The following is an 18,878-nucleotide window of genomic DNA, read 5'->3' on the forward strand; positions in this document are numbered from 1 at the left end:
GCTCATTGGTTATGACCACACTCTTTGCATTATTGTTTCCTTTAGAAAAGCAAAGTTGTGAGTGTCAAAAGTCTGAGGACATAGTGGTTCTATGGTAATAAATATTGGTTCCTTCAAATTGTTGTCGGCTTTTATTGCTTGGGATTTTTTATGGGCTGTGTGTTGTTCAGTCGTGTTTAGTATACCAAAATGTTCCTCCTAAATCAGATCTTAGGCTCTTTGGCATTTTGCTAGCAGAGGGCTGTCTTTAATCCTTCTCTTCTTTCTACAGGACCCATGTAGCCTTCCTTGATGTCATGAATTTCCTAAATTTTTCCAAAGGATTCTCTGATACCTAAGATAAATGTTCTGACATTCTAACACATTTACTCTTTATATGTAATTGGTGCTTTGGGAATGAAGATTGTGAGGTGAAAAGGAGTGATAAATAAGGGGGAATGAAGAATGGTGAGCTGAGATCCAAAGATGGTTCTTTGGTGGTGCTTAGGAAACGTCGGAGGGTCCGAGTGACAAGGTTGGTAATGCAAATCCAGGAAACAGCTATGTTTTATCCCATTTCTGTGCCCTTCCTGGGAAAAGCTGGGTTCTCTCCTTTTTGGGTAATTCTCTAAGCATCATGAGAGAAGTCACAAAAAGATTCGAGAAATGAACACAGCCTGAAATACCTTATCCACTTCTAAGGACTTTAAATATGTATTTATCATACTTTGCTATGTGGGATTGATTAGGATGTAGAGACCATTTATGCAAGAGCATCTGAATACTATATTATTACATGTTTGCAGTGCACAAAAATATTACCATTTAGAGCAGATTTAGGAAGTGAAAATCTGAGAATTAAAAAAAGCAAAGACAACCAGCCCGGTTATGCATAGCTGAGTGACCTATATTGGTTACAAGGTTTTTATCTCTTCATTAGAATTGTAAACAGAACTCTCTGCGAAAGAAAGGATGATGCTGTAAATACAATGATATATAGCCAAGCAAGTCAGCCAAGAACACTGTTATTTTGGGGGAAGTTGAGAATGCAGAGGTTCCAATGGCTCTCATAGGGATTTAAAAAAAAATGGAAGTAGCAATTTTTCCATGCAGAATGAAATGAGAGATGGTACCTGAACTAATTCAGTGTCAAAACTAAGTATTTATTTGTATCCAGTTGCCTGTTTTTCTACTGCATCATCAAATACACATGATTAATTCAAGGCATTATTTCTTTTACTTGTTCATTTTTAGATTACACAAGTAACAAATATTTGTTGTAAAAAACACAAACAGTACAAGTGAAAGGAGAAAATTCTTTCCCCTTCTACCAATCTCATCCCTGGAGATAATAGCCTTTGTCAGTTTATTGTGTAATCTTACCTTCTAGATTTCTAAATATGCATATCCACCTACATGTGTGTATAAACATGCAATCAAAATAGGATTTTTATACATATTTTTCTGCAATGTGTTTATTTTACCTAAAATAACTGTCTTCCTTCTTCTTATAACTGTATTAGAAAAAACTTCTTATTTTTTTAGAACTGTGCTATGTGAAATTCCATTGTATGGTTGCCCCATCATTTATTTAACATTCATCTAATGCCTGGCATTTAGGCTGTTTCCTACTCAACAAATATTGAGAGTTTGTTATCCTCTAGGGATGCCGTGGAGGAGTACAACCATATAAGGAACTTCCTCTTCTCTCAAGTAGTTTGAGGCTGGATATGTGAGTCAGACATATTGTGTAACAAATAGGCTTCAGATTTCAAGCAGAAAATGCTAAGAATTCCCAATGCAACAGAATCTAATAGCCAACTGAATCAAAGTAGTCTAAAAAAGAAAGATATTGTGCAAGAGCATTTTCTCAGTAGAAAATCCAACATATCACTATAGAATGGTTAAAGGGCAATTATTCATAGTACACAGATTTTTTCTTACAAAATATTTGATTTGTTAAATATCCCTCTAGTACTTAAATCTTGATTTTTTTTTACCAATAGCTTTTTGATACACTTTAGGTCACCTGCTAAGTAAAAGAAAGCTTGAATGTTAGGAACTCCCGAAGGTTGGAGCTATATCTTCATTTCCCAGATATTTAAGTGGAAATATATAATTCAATATATTCAAAAGAGGTTCTCAAAGCCCAGGTGTGAAAGGAACTTTTAGCTTCTCTTCAGATCATCCCAGGCTCACCTGTCTCCAGGACTCTTGCTTCCTGGCTTTCACTCTGGAGACCAACTTTAGGTAGATTCTCATCACTGCAGGGCCACAGCAGACATTGTGCAGGAGCTGCCTGGCAGTGCCTTGTCTCAAGCCCACAGCTTGATCCTCTTGTCTTCAATTCAGGGCTGTCTTCCATCTTGCCACTGAGGCTTAAGATACATCAAGACCTGCCTGACACTCACAGGGGTGCATGGCAAGGTGCAGAAAAGTTAATGCCTGGTGGGGTAGACTTTTGATCAGTGGGAGATGAAAGCTAGTGGATAAATTCTCCTCCTCTTCCATTGCCACCCTGCCAACAGACTGTCTTGAGACTCAGTAGCCCTTAAGGCCTTTCAGAAGCAGGATCCATGAAATAGTACAGTTAGTTTGTTTTATTATGAAGCAGCGGCTATCTCTACAGTGCCCTAACTCATACTTGCTCTGTTGTCTTCTCTGCCCTACTCTTTTCCCTCACTTCTGCTTCCCTGGAATTGTACTCCCTAATACAGGAGTTTTCAGCTATATTGATAAGCTGTTGTCTCAGAATCTGCTTTTGCAGAACACAGGCAAAGACAACATAAATTGCACAAAATGGTATATAGCGCACATTGTCTGGTCGTTACCTAATACATAGCAACCATTTATTGAGCACCAACTAAGTGTGCTGCAATAGTGCCAAGTGCTTGATATGCCATTGAATAATCACCCTCTCTAGGAATAGGCGATTGCTATTAACTAAAGTTTGTATTCTGTAGGAAAGAAAACTGAGGCTCAAAGAGTACCTCACTCAAGGTTGTATTAGACCACTTTCTAGTTTCTTTCTTTCTTTATCCTAGCATGTTATTGTGATTGGTGGAGAAAAGAGGAGGTGGAGGATGCCTGCTCCACATGGTTGCTTCAGCCTTCTTTGACCTCAAGATTCTCCATTCTTCAAGCTCTCAAGTATGTGGATCAAGTAGCTAAAAATGGAGTCACTGAACAAGAAAGATAGGTTTTGAACTTAGATTTGTATGCATGAGGCAAAGTAGCAGTGATACTAGCTTAGAAAACCACTGATGCCCAGTCAGGAAGGCTTGGCTCAGCCAATGTGTGATGCTGTTGTTCATGGCATAACGGTTCTCACACCTGGGGGATGAGAAAAGTTAGCACATGTTCTCTACTAAAACCATCCCTGACTTCACCAAGTGCCACACAGGAGGGAGGGTCAAGGCTCTGCAACCAGGATCTTCAACTCTGGCCATTCTTGCTCCCTCACTGTGCTCTCTGCTTCTACCCTGTCTCCTTTAATGTGGGCCCAATTCTACACCAAGTTGTCGAGGAAAATCTCCCATCCTCAACTGCTTGGCAGCCTTCTAAAAATAAGCCTCCAACCTCACCAGGGCCACCACGCTGCTCAGCAATCATTTCTCTTGTCCTCAGTGCTCCCTATCATTCCATTTTGCAAAGCAGCTGCTCCAAGCTTTTACTACTCTTCCGTCTTCCCTCACATTGTCCCACAACCCAGCCCCATGCTCTCAAGTGAAGGAAGATGGGAGCTCTTTACATTATTTCCTCTCCACAACACTAAATTTGCCTAGTTCTCCCCATTTCTGCTAACTCAAGATTATGCTCTCTGTGATGCTCCCAGGTAGCCTAGTGGGATGCAGGAGAAACCACAGAACTCCACACTGGGCACTTTCTCTCCCTTCATTTTATATGGTACAGAATGTGTAAGAAAAAAATACCACGAGACTTGTGTTGTAATCCTTTAAAAAATAATTAGCAAGCTTTTTATGTGTGTGTGTGTGTCAGTCTTCCTTATAAACGTTGTTCCTGAGAGCAGTTACTTCTTTCATATGGATTCCTTGTGGAAGAGATGGACACTCGGGTCAGGTCACTTCAATTGTGGTCACACCTAAGAAGTCAGGAACCTAGAAGTGAGAGAGATAAGCATCTAGTTTTTTTATTTTTTATTTTTATTTTGAGATCAAGTCTCACTCTGTCACCCAGGCTGGAGTGCTGTGGCACAATCATGGGTCACTGCAGCCTCAAACTCCTGGGCTCAAGCAATATTCCCACTTCGCTCCCAAATAGCTGGGACTACAGGTGTATGCCACCACACCCAGTTAATATTTTTAAATTTTTTGTACAGATGGATCTCACTATGTCGCCCAGGCTGGTCTTGAACTCCAGGGCTCAAGTGATTCTCCTGCCTCCGCCTCCCATAGTGCTGGGATTACAGGTGCAAGCCCCTGTGCCCAGCTCAGTTCTATTTTAATTAACTATATAAATTGTACAAAATTTTTATAAAAGTTATCATCTCTTGAGTCACAGTAGGGTATAAAACATGGCACAGAAAACCCTCCGCAGACAATTTATTTCTATGTTCATCTATTGCAAGAACCAGTTGAGCACAGCAGCAGCCATGATAATAGCAGGCATCTGCGCTTTGGGCTGGTGAAAATAAATTAAATTTGACGTTGGTCATGAGAGCATGTCAACAGCACTGCCTGTGAATTATTAAAATAAAATTCAAATAAGAGAAAGCAAAAGCCCTTTCCAGAGAGCTAAATTAAAGTTTAAATTAAAGCAACAACATTTTTTTCTTGGCAAAAATTTTCTAATTATTTTCTACCTCTAAGGTTTATTTCCATTAATGCTTCCTCTGTGCAATTAAACACATGGAAAAATGCACAGTAAAATTTCACTAGTCTGGTTTAAAAGGAAGAGATTGGTTTAACAAGGTTTGCAGTGGGCTTGACAATCAGGTGCTTTAAAATGGGTTGACAGAGTGCTGTTTCATTGAGTGTCAGTGTCAGCAAATACTTATAGCTCACCTATTATGTGCAAGACGCAGTATTGAGTGACTTAAATATAAATGTTCAAAACAGTCCTCCGAGTTGGGTACTATCATTTACATTTTATAGAGAAAATCACAAAACTTCTTAAAACCTGACATTTAGTAAGTGGCAGAGATGGAATGGGTTCTGTTAGGGGTTAGATTTTGTTCCTCCAGAATTCACATGTTGAAATCCTGACTCTGTGTACTTCAGAATATGATTGTACTTGGAGAATCAGTCTTTAAAAAGATTACTAAGTTAAGATGAAGTAATTAGGGTGGGCCCTAGAGAAACCAATCCAATTTTCATCCCAGATAGTATCAAAAAGCTGAAACTTCCTAGATCACTGCATCCAGACAGTAAGACGCCAGGTCACTTGTCTGAGCACCTGCTGTCTGTTGACCGACTCCTCTATAAACCCTTAACTTTAATTGGTTGGAGAAACAGATTTGAGACTTGTCCCCCACCTCCTGGCTGATGTCACCTGCAATAAAGCCTTTCTTCCTTGGCAACGCTTATTTTCTCAGTGATCGACTTTCGTTGTGGTGAGCAACCGGACCTAGGCCAAACCCCTGGCATTTGACAACACTAATTCAATATGACTGGTGACCTTACAACAAGAGGAGATTATGATACAGACACACAGAAGGCAGATCTTGGGAAGGCACAGGGGGTGGGCGGCCATCTGCAAGCCAAGGAGGGAGGCTTCAGAGGAAACCGATCTGCTGACACCTTGATCTCAGGTTCCTAGTCTCCAGAATTGTGAGAAAATAAATCTTTCTTTAAACCACCTACTCTGCGGTACTTTGCTATGCCAACAATAGTAAATTAACACAGGTTCAAACTCCACTCTCAGCACCAAAATCTATATTAGTTAACTAATGCTGCACAGGAGATTACCACACTGTTAGTGGCTTAAAACAATAAATATTTATTGCCTCACAGTCTCCGTGAATCAGAAATTTGGGAGTGGCTTAAATGCACAGTTCTGGCTCATGGTCTCAGGAGGTTGCAGTCAAACTGTCACCTGGGGGTGTAATCATTGGAAGGTTTAACAGGGGCTGGAGAATCTGCTTCCATCATGGCCTCTCCATGGCTGTTAGGAGGAGTCCTTAGCTCTCCATCGCACTGAGTATCCTTCCTAGGACTGCTTGAATATTTTCAGGACTTGGTGACTTCATGTAATTTAGAATTTCTTAACTCTCCATGATAACCAAAGTAACAGTTTACCCCTAGTTTTCTGACACTGGCACCCTTAATTTCCTTTCCAAACTTTCTTCATGAAAGTAGAAAGAAAATTTTACCTGACCTTGACCCACATAAAGGGGTGACTAAGTAACTAAGATTTCTGGGCTTAGCTTAACATAGACTTGGAAACTGCTCTTTTCCACCTTCAGGGTGTGCACAATGTAGCTTTGTAGTCAGGCTGCTTTGGTCCAAATCCAGGCTTTGCTTCTTATTAGGTCTTACAGCTTGGACCATTTAAAAAACTTTTTTGTGCCTTGGTTTCCTCATCTATAAAATAGGATGATAATAATAATAATTTTATACAGATGTAGCAAGGATTCTGTAAGTGAATACATGCAACTTATTTACTTCCCAAGACTTGCTTTTCTTTGCATTCTTTGGATATTTCCTCTTTCCCTTCCCTTTCCCTCCCTCCCTCCCTCCTTCCGTCCCTCCTTCCCTCCCTCCTTCCCTCCCTCCCTTCCTCCTTCCCTCCCTCCTTCCCTCCCTCCCTGCCTTCCTGACTTCCTCCCTTCCTTCCTTCCTTCCTTCCTTCCTTCCTTCCTTCCTTCCTTCCTTCCTTCCTTCCTTCCTTCCTTCTCTCTTGCCTTGGTCCCACCAGTGGTTTCTAATGGACACTGTAGGCATGTGTTAATTTGGTTATATCACTAAGGGCTAAAAAACATCACTGTGAATTGAGTGAAACCCAGAGCATAAAAATCCAAGGGTTCTTTCTAAGTCAGCCATTGGTTTTGTGCTTGCTATGGTGTTTGATTGCTCTGTGCTTACTCTTGCTACTTGCTATGTGAATATGCACATATGAAAGGCCCAGGGCATGGGGGTTCAGGCTATATTTTACTTTACTCACCATAAATTCCTGTGCAGTTTATATCTTAAAAAATCCTCTATGAACAGTAAATAGTCACCCTAAATTCAAAGTTATAGAAAAAAAAAACAATTTAATTGAAAGACATCAGTAAAGCACATGTTAATTCAGATGAAGGTAAGAAAGCTCAACAAGAAAACAGTGATTAGGTAGGAACAGAACCAAACTAGTCTTTTGTTATTTTCTTTTTAATAGAGAGAGGGTCTTCCTCTCTCACCCAGCCTGGAGTACAGTGGCACAAATGTAGCTCATTACAGCCTTGAACTCCTAGGCTCAAGTGATCCTCCAAAGCAGGTGGGACTACAGGTCCACACCACCACACCCAGCTAATAATTATTCTCCTCCTCCTCCTCCTCCTCCTCCTCCTCCTCCTCCTCCTCCTCCTCCTCCTCCTCCTCCTCCTTCTTCTTCTTCTTCTTCTTCTTCTTCTTCTTCTTCTTCTTCTTCTTCTTCTTCTTCTTCTTCTTCATTATTTTTTGTAGATACAGTCTCACTATGTTGGCCAGGTTGGCCTCAAACTCCTAGACTTAGGTGATCCTTCAGCCCTGGCCTCCCAAAGTGCTGGGATAATAGGCTCACTCCTGTTAATAGAGGCTAAATGTGGATTTTCACTTGATATGATTTGGCTCTGTGTCCCCACCCAAATTTCATCTTGAATTGTAATTCCCACGTGTCTAGGAAGAGACCTGTACTCCCCATGTGTCAAGGAAGGGAGGTGATTGGATTGGGCATGGGGGACAGATTCTCCCATGCTGTTCTCATGATAGTGAGTGAGTTCTCATGAGATCTGATGGTTTAATAAGTGTTTGGAAATTCCTCCTTCGTTTTTCTCTCTCTCCTGCTGCCATGTGAGGAAGGTCCTTGTTCCCCCTTGCACCATGATTGTGGGTTTCCTGAGGCCTCCCCAGCCATGTAAATTGAGTCAACTAAACCTCTTTCCTTTATAAATTACCCAGTCTTGGGTAGTATCTTTATAGTGTGTGAGAATGGACTAATACATCACTTTAATCCAAATTTAACCTGGTGGTACCTGCATCATATGAAAGGGCTGTGTATTTGGTCCATGTAGGTGCCTATGTTATCAGGAGTTCTGGAGCCTGCAAGTCTTATCTCGGGTTGATCTCCAAAAACAATACTTACCTACATAAAAGGGAATTCAAGTAGCTTATTTAGCAGGTGATCCCAGGCAGCACTGGTAAGAGAGGGGAGGAATGAGACAGGAAAGAGAAGGAGGCCAGGGAAGAGTTTGTATTCAGTAGATTATTGCTGTGGGCAACCAGGAATCAGTTCTGCTGGTGACCTCTGGGAGACAATATAGAACATGCCTGAGAGCTGTCCAACCAAGTGACAAACGATCTGGGGTATTAACCCACTGACTCCTGCCAGTTACTGGTTAGAAGCTGTTCCTAGGGAGCATTAGCTCTCCAGCATTCCCAGGGAGCCCCACACTTGGACTCTCAGGGCTACAGAAAGCCCTCATGCAGATATAAGTACTATGCTCAGGAACTGTGATTGTGAAGGGGATTGTGAAGGGGGTGCTTCTTTCCTAGAGTCAGGCTCTAACAGATACAATTTACAGAGATTTATCTTGTTTCTTACTCAAAAATTAGTTGACACACAGTGAAAAAACAGGTAAAAGGTATGCAGCCTAAGACACTGTGGTCATTAGGCACAGAGCACAAATATCCCGAAATTCTAAGAGGCAGTCAAGGCCACCTGAGTCATGACTGTGGCTGGTTCCACCCACCACCTTTCTACTTCCCAAATGCTGGGAGATCATTTTTCTTCTTCAAACATTGTATCATGTCTTGCATGGGATATTTGAAAACACTAGAATTTATTCTTTTTTCTGCGCCTGGAGATTTTATAGTTATTTTTCTAGTCTACGAAGGTGCCACAATTATAGAATATAAGGGGTTTTTAAAAAGAATTCTGTCCTTGTATCAAATATTAAAGCCACAATAAATGTCTTTTAGAATTTCCCTGGTCATTCAAATGCGCGTCTTAACTAAAGGTCTGCGACAACTGTTTTCCTTTTGAAAAATTATTTTTCTTCTTTTAATTGCCTATTTGAAAATATATGATAGAGAGTTTAATGTTAAAAAGCTCTTAGTTGGGGGCGGGGCCAAAATGGCCGACTAGAAGCAGTGGCGATCAAAGGCTCCCAAAGGTGGCTGCAGCTGTACCTGGGAGGACAGAGCTGCTGCTTCCTCCGGGCTCCCGCCGGCTCCCTGGAGTATATGGCCCGGCTGCACCTTCTCGCAGCCTGGGCAAGGGCTCCAGGTCCTTGCTGGGCTCGCCCGATGTCCAGGGCAGGGGTAACGTGCCTGCGAGCTTCCTCCATGGCCCCGGAGCTCAGGGGCTGCACAGGCTCCCACTCACCCAGCTCGTGGCCCTGCCTAGGGGGAACCTCCAGGAGCAGATCACAGGCCCCTGAGACTGTCAGGTTCCACGGCTGGACCCTGCGGACTGAGCCCCAGGTAACCCCGCGCAGAGGCGCAGTAACTGGGAGCCTTCGGCAAAGTGGGCGCGGTGGCTACGCCGCTGGCTAGGTCCCCAAAGTGGGCGCCTCTCCTACTTCCTGCCCAGGGCCCCTGAATCACGGCTTCTGCTCCACACCCCAGGTATGGTTCTTGGGCTCTGCTTACAAACTGCACCGCCCCAGCCTAGCTCCTCCTGGGGCCTCTCTGCCTGACTGCACTGCTCCCCTGTAGGTGGACAACCCGCCAGCCTCATCGTGGCAGCCCCCCAGGGAGGCGGGCTACAGGGGGACTGTCTTCCTCCTCCCTACACCCTCCGGGCAGCAGGGGCATGGCGGCAGCGGCCGCTCCAGATGGTCCGCGGCTGCCATCAGTACATTGCAATTTTTTAAGGAAGAGAGAATTTTCCTTCCAGCAGCAGTCACATACACTTTATGATACATTATTAACAACTTTGTTTATGTATGATTGACACATAAAACACGGCATATATTTAAATGCACAAGTTAATAATTTTGGCATCGATTTACACTTGTGAAACCATCATTACGATTATACACACGTTTATCACTCCCAAACGTTTCCTCATGCCCATTTGACATGACTCAGTCTTGCTCTCACCACCCCCCTCCCTATTTTCTAGGAAACCACTAATATGCTTTCTGTCACAATGGATTAATTTACATTTTATGGAGGTTTATATAAATAACATCACACAACAGTATCCTTTTTGGTGAGGCTTCTTTCATTCAGTATAATTATTTTGAGATTCATCCATGTTATTGCATGTATCTGTGTTTGATTCTATTTCAGTGCTTAGTAGAATTTGATATTTAGGGTATTTAGGCATTATCATTTTGGAACAACTACAAATAATGCTGCTATGAAATTTTATATACAAGCAATTGTATGCTTTCATTTTTCTTGTGTAAATAAACTCTGCTTAGAATAGCTGGGTAAAAAAAAAAAAAAAAAAAAAAAGAAAAAAACCGTAATAGCATGTGAATCTTGCACCAGCAACTGAGGTAACCAGCTTCTCTCATCAGAGCAGACTAGACTACTGGCATTACCTGCGCAGAGGAAGGAAGAGCAGTGTGGTGCAGCTGCCCACCTGAGAGCCACACAGGGCAGGGGAATCCCCCAGCCAAGGGAGGTGGTGAGTGAGCATGCTACCCAGCCAGGGAAACCGTGGTTTTTCCACGGAACTATGCAACCCATGTATCAGAAGATGCCACTCATGAACCCATGCCACTGGGGCCTGGAGTCCCAACCCTGGAGCCATGCAGATTCTTAACACCCTTTCAGCTAGAATCTGCTTAAGCCTGCTAAGTTTCTGCGGGAAGGGACAACCAGCACCACAGCTGCAGCTGCCTGCTGTCTAAGCCATTTGAGCTCCTTGGGGGAAGGGCGGCAGCCAGCACTGGGACGGAGAGCTGCCTGACACACTAAGCTCCCTAGGCAAAGGAAGGGCGTCATCCATCTCTACAGCTCCAGGCTGTACTTTTCCTCTGCTGGGGCCAAGGAGGCTGGAAATGGCTTGGTCCTAAGAGGTGTCCCCTATAACCCAGCACACCAGCTATGGCAGACGCCAGAGTGCCTCTCCAGGCCTGACCCTGACCCATCCCTTCTCACTGGGCAGGGCCTCCCTGCAGGAACTCCAACAACTGCAGCCAGAGGCTCAGGGACAGAACTCTGATCTCCCTGGGCCTGAAGCCCTAGTGGGACGGGTGGTTGCAGTCTCTGCAGACCAGAAGACTCAGTCTTTCCTCCTGCTAGTTCTGAAGAATCTGGGCAGCCCAGATGAGTGGGTTTCCCCTAGCAAAGCACACCCTCTCCACCAAGGGACAGTCAAAGTGCTTTGTTAAATGAGTCCTGTTCCCCGTGCCACCCAGTAGGGGTTGTCAGACACCCTATACTTACCGGCATCAGGTTGGTGCCCCTGGAGGTCAGAGATCCCAGAGGAAAGAGCAGGCATCCACCTTTGTAGTTCTGTAGCCTCCTTGAGTGACATCTCCAGGCACAGGAGCGAACCAAATGAATAGGGCCTGAAGTAAACCCCCAGCAAACAGCACCAGCCCTTCAGAAAAGGGACCTGACCATTGAAAGAAAAACAAACAGAAAGCAACAAAAGCATCAACAACAACAAAAGTTCTCACAAAACCCCATCCAAGGGTCAGCAGTTTCAAAGATCAAAACTAGACAAACTCATGAAAATGAGAAAGCATCAATGAAAAAAATGCTGAAAACTCAAAAGGCCAGAGCTCCTCTTCTCCTCCAAATGATCGCAGTGTCTCTCAAGGGAAGGTACAGAACTGGACAGAGGATGAGATGGATGAGTTGACAGAAGTAGGCTTCGGAAGATGATTAATAGCAAACTCCGCTGAGCTAAAGGAGCATGCTCTAATCCAATGCAAAGAAGCTAAGAACCTTGATGAAAAGTTAGAGGAGCTGCTAACTAGAATAACCAGTTTAGAGAGGAACATAAATGATCTGATGGAGCTGAAGAACATAGCATGTTAACTTTCTGAAGCATATACAAGTACCAATAGCCGAATTGACCTAGCAGAAAAAAGGATATCAGAGTTTGAAGACCGTCTTGCTGAAATAAGGCATGCAGACAAGAATGGAGGAAAAAAATGAAAAGGAACAAATGAAGCCTTCAAGAAATATGAAACTATATAAAAATACTGAATCTACAATTGATTGGAGTACCTGAAGGAGACGGGGAGAATGGAAACAAGCTGGAAAACACACTTCAGGATATTATCCAGAAGAACTTCTCCAACCTAGCAAGACAGGCCAACATTCAAATTCAGGAAATACAGAGAACACCACTAAAATACTTCATAAGAAGATCAACCCCGAGATACATAATCATCAGATTCTCCAAGGTCAAAATGAAGGAAAAAATGTTAAGGGCAGCTGGAGAGAAAGGCCAGATCACCGACAAAGGGAAGACCATTAGAATAACAGCAGACCTCTCTGTAGAAACCCTACAAGCCGAAGAGGTAGGGGCCAATATTCAACATTCTTAAAGAAAAGAATTTTCCACACAGAATTTCATATCCAGCCAAACTAAGCTTCATAAGCGAAGAAGAAATAATATCCTTTCCAGAGAAGCAAATGCTGAGGGATTTCATCGCCACCAAGCCTGCCTTGCAAGAGCTCCTAAAGGAAGCACTAAATATGGAAAGGAAAAGCCAGTACCAGCTGCTGCAGAAACACACCAAAATATAAAGACCAATGACACTATGAAGAAACTGCATCAACTAGTGTGCAAAATAACTACATAGCATCATGATGACAGGATCAAATTTACACATAACAATACTAACCTTAAATGAAAATGGGCTAAATGCCCCAATTAAAAGATACAGACTGGCAAATTAGATAAAGAGTCAAGAACCTTTGGTGTGATGTATTCAGGAGACCCATTTCCTATGCAAAGACACACATAGATTCAAAACAAATGGATGGAGAAAAATTTACCAAGCAAATGGAAAGCAAAAGAAATCAGGGGTTGCAATGCTAGTCTCTGACAAAACAGACATTAAACCAACAAAGATCAAAAGAGACGAAGGGCACTACATAATGATAAAGGGATCAATTCAACAAGAAGACCTAATTATCCTAAATATATATGCACCCAATACAGGAGCACCCAGATTCATAAAACAAGTTCTTAGGGACTTACAAAGAGACTTAGATTCCCACACAATAATAGTGGAAGATGTTAGCACCCCACTGTCAATATGAGACAGATTAATGAGTCAGAAAATTAACAAGGATATTCAGGACTTGAACTCAGCTCTTGATCAAGTGGACCCAACAGACATCTACAGAACTCTCCACCCAAATCAACAGAGTATACATTCTTCTCAGTGCCACATGGCACTTATTCTAAAATCAACCACAAAATTGGAAGTAAAACATTCCTCAGCAAATGCAAAAGAACTGAAATCATAACAGTCTTTCAGACCGCAGTGCAATCAAATTAGAACAGGATTAAGAAACTCACTCAAAACCACACAATTACTTGGAAATTGAACAACCTGCTACTGAATGACTCCTGGGTAAATAACAAAATCAAGGCAGAAATCAATAAGTTCTCTGAAACCAATAAGAACAAAGAGACAATGTACCAGAATCTCTGGGAAACAGCTAAAGCAATGTTAAGATGGAAATCTATAGCACTAAATGTCCACATCAGAAAGCTAGAAAGATCTCAAATCGACACCCTAACATCACAATTAAAAGAGCTAGAGAAGCAAGAGTAAACAAATCCAAAAGCTAGTGGAACACAAGAAATAACTAAGATCAGAGCAGAATTGAAGGAGATACAGAAAAACCCTCCAAAAAATAAGTGAAACCCAAAGCTGTTTTTGGAAAAAATTAACAAAAGAGATAGACCACCAGCTAGACTAATAATGAAGAAAAGAGAGAAGAATGAAAGAGACACAATAAAAAAATGATAAAGAGGATAGCACCACTGAGCCTAGAGAAGTGCAAACTACCATCAGAGAATACTATAAACACTTCAATGTAAATAAACTGGAAAATCTAGATGAAATGGATAAATTACTGGACACATACACCCTCCCAAGACTAAACCCGGAAGAAGTGAAATTCCTGAATAGACCAATAACAAGTTCTGAAGTTGAGGCAGTAATCAATTGTCTACCAACCAAAAAAAGCCCAAGACTGGATGAATTCACAGCTGAATTCTACCAGAGGTACAAAGAGGAGCTGGTTCCATTCCTTCTGAAGCTATTACAAACAATTAAAAAGGAAGGATCCCTCTCTAACTCATTTTATGAAGCCAGCATCATCCTGACACCAAAACCTGGCAGTGATACAACAACAACAAAAAAAACTTCAGGCAAATATCCCTGATGAACATTGATGCAAAAATTCTCAATAACACTGGCAAACTGAATCCAGCAGCACATCAGAAAACTTATCCACCACTATCAAGTCCGCTTCATCCCTGGGATGCAAGGCTGCTTCAACACACACAAATCAATAAACATAATCTATCATATCAACAGAACCAAAGACAAAAACTACATGATTATTTCAATAGATGCGGAAAAGGCCTTCGATAAAATTCAACATCCATTAATGTTAAAAACTCTAAATAAACTAGGTATTGATGGAACGTATCTCAAAATAATAAGAGGTATATCTATGACAAACCCACAGACAATATCATACTGAATGGGCAAAAGCTGGAAGCATTCCCTTTGAAAACTGGCACAAGGCAGGATGCCCTCTCTCACCACTCCTATTTGACATAGTATTGGAAGTTCTGGCCAGGGCAATCAGGCAAGAGAAAGAAATAAAGCGTATTCGAATAGGAAGAGAGGAAATCAAATTGTTTCTGTTTGCAGATGACATGATTGTATATTTAGAAAACCCCATCGTCTCAGGCCCCAAATCTCCTTAAGCTGATAAGCAACTTCAGCAAAATCTCAGGATACAAAATTAATGTGCAAAAATCACAAGCATTCCTATACATCATAGACAAACAGAGAGCCAAATCATGAATGAACTGCCATTCACAATTGCTACAAAGAGGATAAAGTACCTAGGAATACAATTTACAAGGGATGTGAAGGACCTCTTCAAGGAAAACTACAAACCACTGCTAAAGGAAATAAGAGGGTACACAAACAAATGGAAAAAACATTCCATGCTCATGGATAGGAAGAATCAATATCATGAAAATGGCCATACTGCCTAAAGTAATTTATAGATTCAATGCGATCTCCATCAAGCTACCATTGACTTTCTTCATTTAATTAGAAAAAACTACTTTAAATTTCATATGGAACCAAAAAAGAGCCCATACAGCCAAGACAATCCTAAGAAAAAGAACAAAACTGGAGGCATCATGCTACCTGACTTCAAATTATACTATAAGTCTACAGTAACCAAAAGAGCATGGTACTGGTATCAAAACAGGTATATTGACCAATGGAACAGAACAGAGGCCTCAGAAATAATGCCACACATCTAAAACCATCTGATCTTTGACAAACCTGACAAAAACAAGCAATGGGGAGGGGATTCCTTATTTAATAAATGGTGTTCGGAAAACTGGCTAGCCATATGCAGAAAACTGAAACTGGACCCCCCCCCCTTTATAGCTTATACAAAAATTAACTCAAGATGGATTAAAGACTTAAATATAAGACCTAAAACCTTAAAAACCCTAGAAGAAAACCTAGGCAATACCACTGAGGACATAGGCATGGGCAAAAACTTCACAACACGAATGCCAAAAGCAATTGCACCAAAAGCCAAAATTGACAAATGGGATCTAATTAAACTAAAGAGTTTCTGCACAGCAAAATAAACTATCATCAGAATAAACAGGCAATGTACAGAATGGGAGAAAAATTTTGCAATCTATCCATATGACAAAGGTCTAACATGCAGAATCTACAAAGAACTTAAAGAAATTTACAAGGAAAAAAAAACTGGGCAAAGGATATGAACAGAAAAAACTAGGCAAAGGATATGAACAGACACTTCTCAAAAGAAGACATTTATGCAGCCAAGAAATATATGAAAAAAGCTTAACATCACTGATTGTTAGAGAAATGCAAATCAAAGCTACAATGAGATACTATCTCATGCCAGTCAGAAGGGTGTTTATTAACAAGTCAAGAAACAATAGATGCTGGTGAGGCTGTGGAGACATAGGCATGTTTTTACACTGTTGATGGGAATATAAATTAGTTTAACCAAGGGGGCGGAGCAAGATGGCCGAATAGGAACAGCTCCAGTCTCCAACTCCCAGCGCGAGCGACACAGAAGACCGGTGATTTCTGCATTTTCAACTGAGGTACTGGGTTCATCTCACTGGGGAGTGCCAGCGACCAGCGAGAGCTGAAGCAGGGCGAGGCATTGCCTCACCTGGGAAGCGCAAGGGGGAAGGGAATCCCTTTTCCTAGCCAGGGGAACTGAGACATACAACACCTGGAAAATCGGGTAACTCCCACCCCAATACTGCGCTTTAAGCAAACAGGCACACCAGGAGATCATATCCCACACCTGGCCAGGAGGGTCCCACACCCACGGAGCCTCCCTCATTGCTAGCACAGCAGTCTGTGATCTACCGGCAAGGCAGCAGCGAGGCTGGGGGAGGGGCGCCCGCCATTGCTGAGGCTTAAGTAGGTAAACAAAGCTGCTGGGAAGCTCGAACTGGGTGGAGCTCACAGCAGCTCAAGGAAACCTGCCTGTCTCTGTAGACTCCACCTCTGGGGACAGGGCAATAACAAACACAGCCGAAACCTCTGCAGACGCAAACGACTCTGTCTGACAGCTTTGAAGAGAGCAGTGGATCTCCCAACACGGAGGTTGAGATCTGAGAAGGGACAGACTCCCTGCTCAAGTGGGTCCCTGACCCCTGAGTAGCCTAACTGGGAGACATCCCCCACTAGGGGCAGTCTGACACCCCACACCTCACAGGGTGGAGTACACCCCTGAGAGGAAGCTTCCAAAGCAAGAATCAGACAGGTACACTCGCTGTTCAGAAATATTCTATCTTCTGCAGCCTCTGCTGCTGATACCCAGGCAAACAGGGTCTGGAGTGGACCTTAAGCAATCTCCAGCAGACCTACAGCTGAGGGTCCTGACTGTTAGAAGGAAAACTATCAAACAGGAAGGACACCTACAGCAAAACCCCATCAGTACATCACCATCATCAAGACCAGAGGCAGATAAAACCACAAAGATGGGGAAAAAGCAGGGCAGAAAAGCTGGAAATTCAAAAAATAAGAGCGCATCTCCCCCGGCAAAGGAGCGCAGCTCATCGCCAGCAACGGATCAAAGCTGGACAGAGAATGACTTTGACGAGATGAGAGAAGAAGGCTTCAGTCCATCAAATTTCTCAGAGCTAAAGGAGGAATTACGTACCCAGCGCAAAGAAACTAAAAATCTTGAAAAAAAAGTGGAAGAATTGATGGCTAGAGTAATTAATGCAGAGAGGGTCATAAACGAAATGAAAGAGATGAAAACCATGACACGAGAAATACGTGACAAATGCACAAGCCTCAGTAACCGACTCGATCAACTGGAAGAAAGAGTATCTGCGATTGAGGATCAAATGAATGAAATGAAGCGAGAAGAGAAACCAAAAGAACAAAGAAGAGAAAGAAATGAACAAAGCCTGCAAGAAGTATGGGATTATGTAAAAAGACCAAATCTACGTCTGATTGGGGTGCCTGAAAGTGAGGGGGAAAATGGAACCAAGTTGGAAAACACTCTTCAGGATATCATCCAGGAGAACTTCCCCAACCTAGTAGGGCAGGCCAACATTCAAATCCAGGAAATACAGAGAACGCCACAAAGATACTCCTCGAGAAGAGCAACTCCAAGACACATAATTGCCAGATTCACCAAAGTTGAAATGAAGGAAAAATCTTAAAGGCAGCCAGAGAGAAAGGTCGGGTTACCCACAAAGGGAAGCCCATCAGACTAAAAGCAGATCTCTCGGCAGAAACTCTCCAAGCCAGAAGAGAGTGGGGGCCAATATTCAACATTCTTAAAGAAAAGAATTTTAAACCCAGAATTTCATATCCAGCCAAACTAAGTTTCATAAGTGAAGGAGAAATAAAATCCTTTACAGATAAGCAAATGCTTAGAGATTTTGTCACCACTAGGCCTGCCTTACAAGAGACCCTGAAGGAAGCACTCAACATGGAAAGGAACAACCGGTACCAGCCATTGCAAAAACATGCCAAAATGTAAAGACCATCGAGGCTAGGAAGAAACTGCATCAACTAACGAGCAAAATAACCAGTTAATATCATAATGGCAGGATCAATTCACACATAACAATCTTAACCTTAAATGTAAATGGACTAAATGCTCCAATTAAAAGACACAGACTGGCAAACTGGATAAAGAGTCAAGACCCATCAGTCTGCTGTATTCAGGAGACCCATCTCACACGCAGAGACATACATAGGCTCAAAATAAAGGGATGGAGGAAGATTTACCAAGCAAATGGAGAACAAAAAAAAGCGGGGGTTGCAATACTAGTCTCTGATAAAACAGACTTTAAACCATCAAAGATCAAAAGAGACAAAGAAGGCCATTACATAATGGTAAAGGGATCAGTTCAACAGGAAGAGCTAACTATCCTAAATATATATGCACCCAATACAGGAGCACCCAGATTCATCAAGCAAGTCCTTAGAGACTTACAAAGAGACTTAGACTCCCATACAATAATAATGGGAGACTTCAACACTCCACTGTCAACATTAG

At 42.3% G+C, this 18,878-nt stretch overlaps 1 long non-coding RNA gene across 1 annotated transcript in view; it reads right to left on the minus strand.

The window, feature by feature from the left end:
• Positions 1-1,197: 1,197 nt before the first annotated feature.
• The window catches only part of LOC105486864 (uncharacterized), a 41,607-nt gene continuing 23,926 nt past the window's right edge, over positions 1,198-18,878 (minus strand). Inside the window, exons 2-4 of the long non-coding RNA XR_011613546.1 lie at positions 11,520-11,691; positions 8,260-8,311; positions 1,198-4,097 (exon numbers count right to left, since the gene is read on the minus strand). This is a non-coding gene — a long non-coding RNA (uncharacterized lncRNA). The remainder of the gene's footprint in view (positions 4,098-8,259; positions 8,312-11,519; positions 11,692-18,878) is intronic.

Source organism: Macaca nemestrina, chromosome 15 (assembly GCF_043159975.1).
Source record: "Macaca nemestrina isolate mMacNem1 chromosome 15, mMacNem.hap1, whole genome shotgun sequence".
Lineage (NCBI taxonomy): Eukaryota > Metazoa > Chordata > Mammalia > Primates > Cercopithecidae > Macaca > Macaca nemestrina.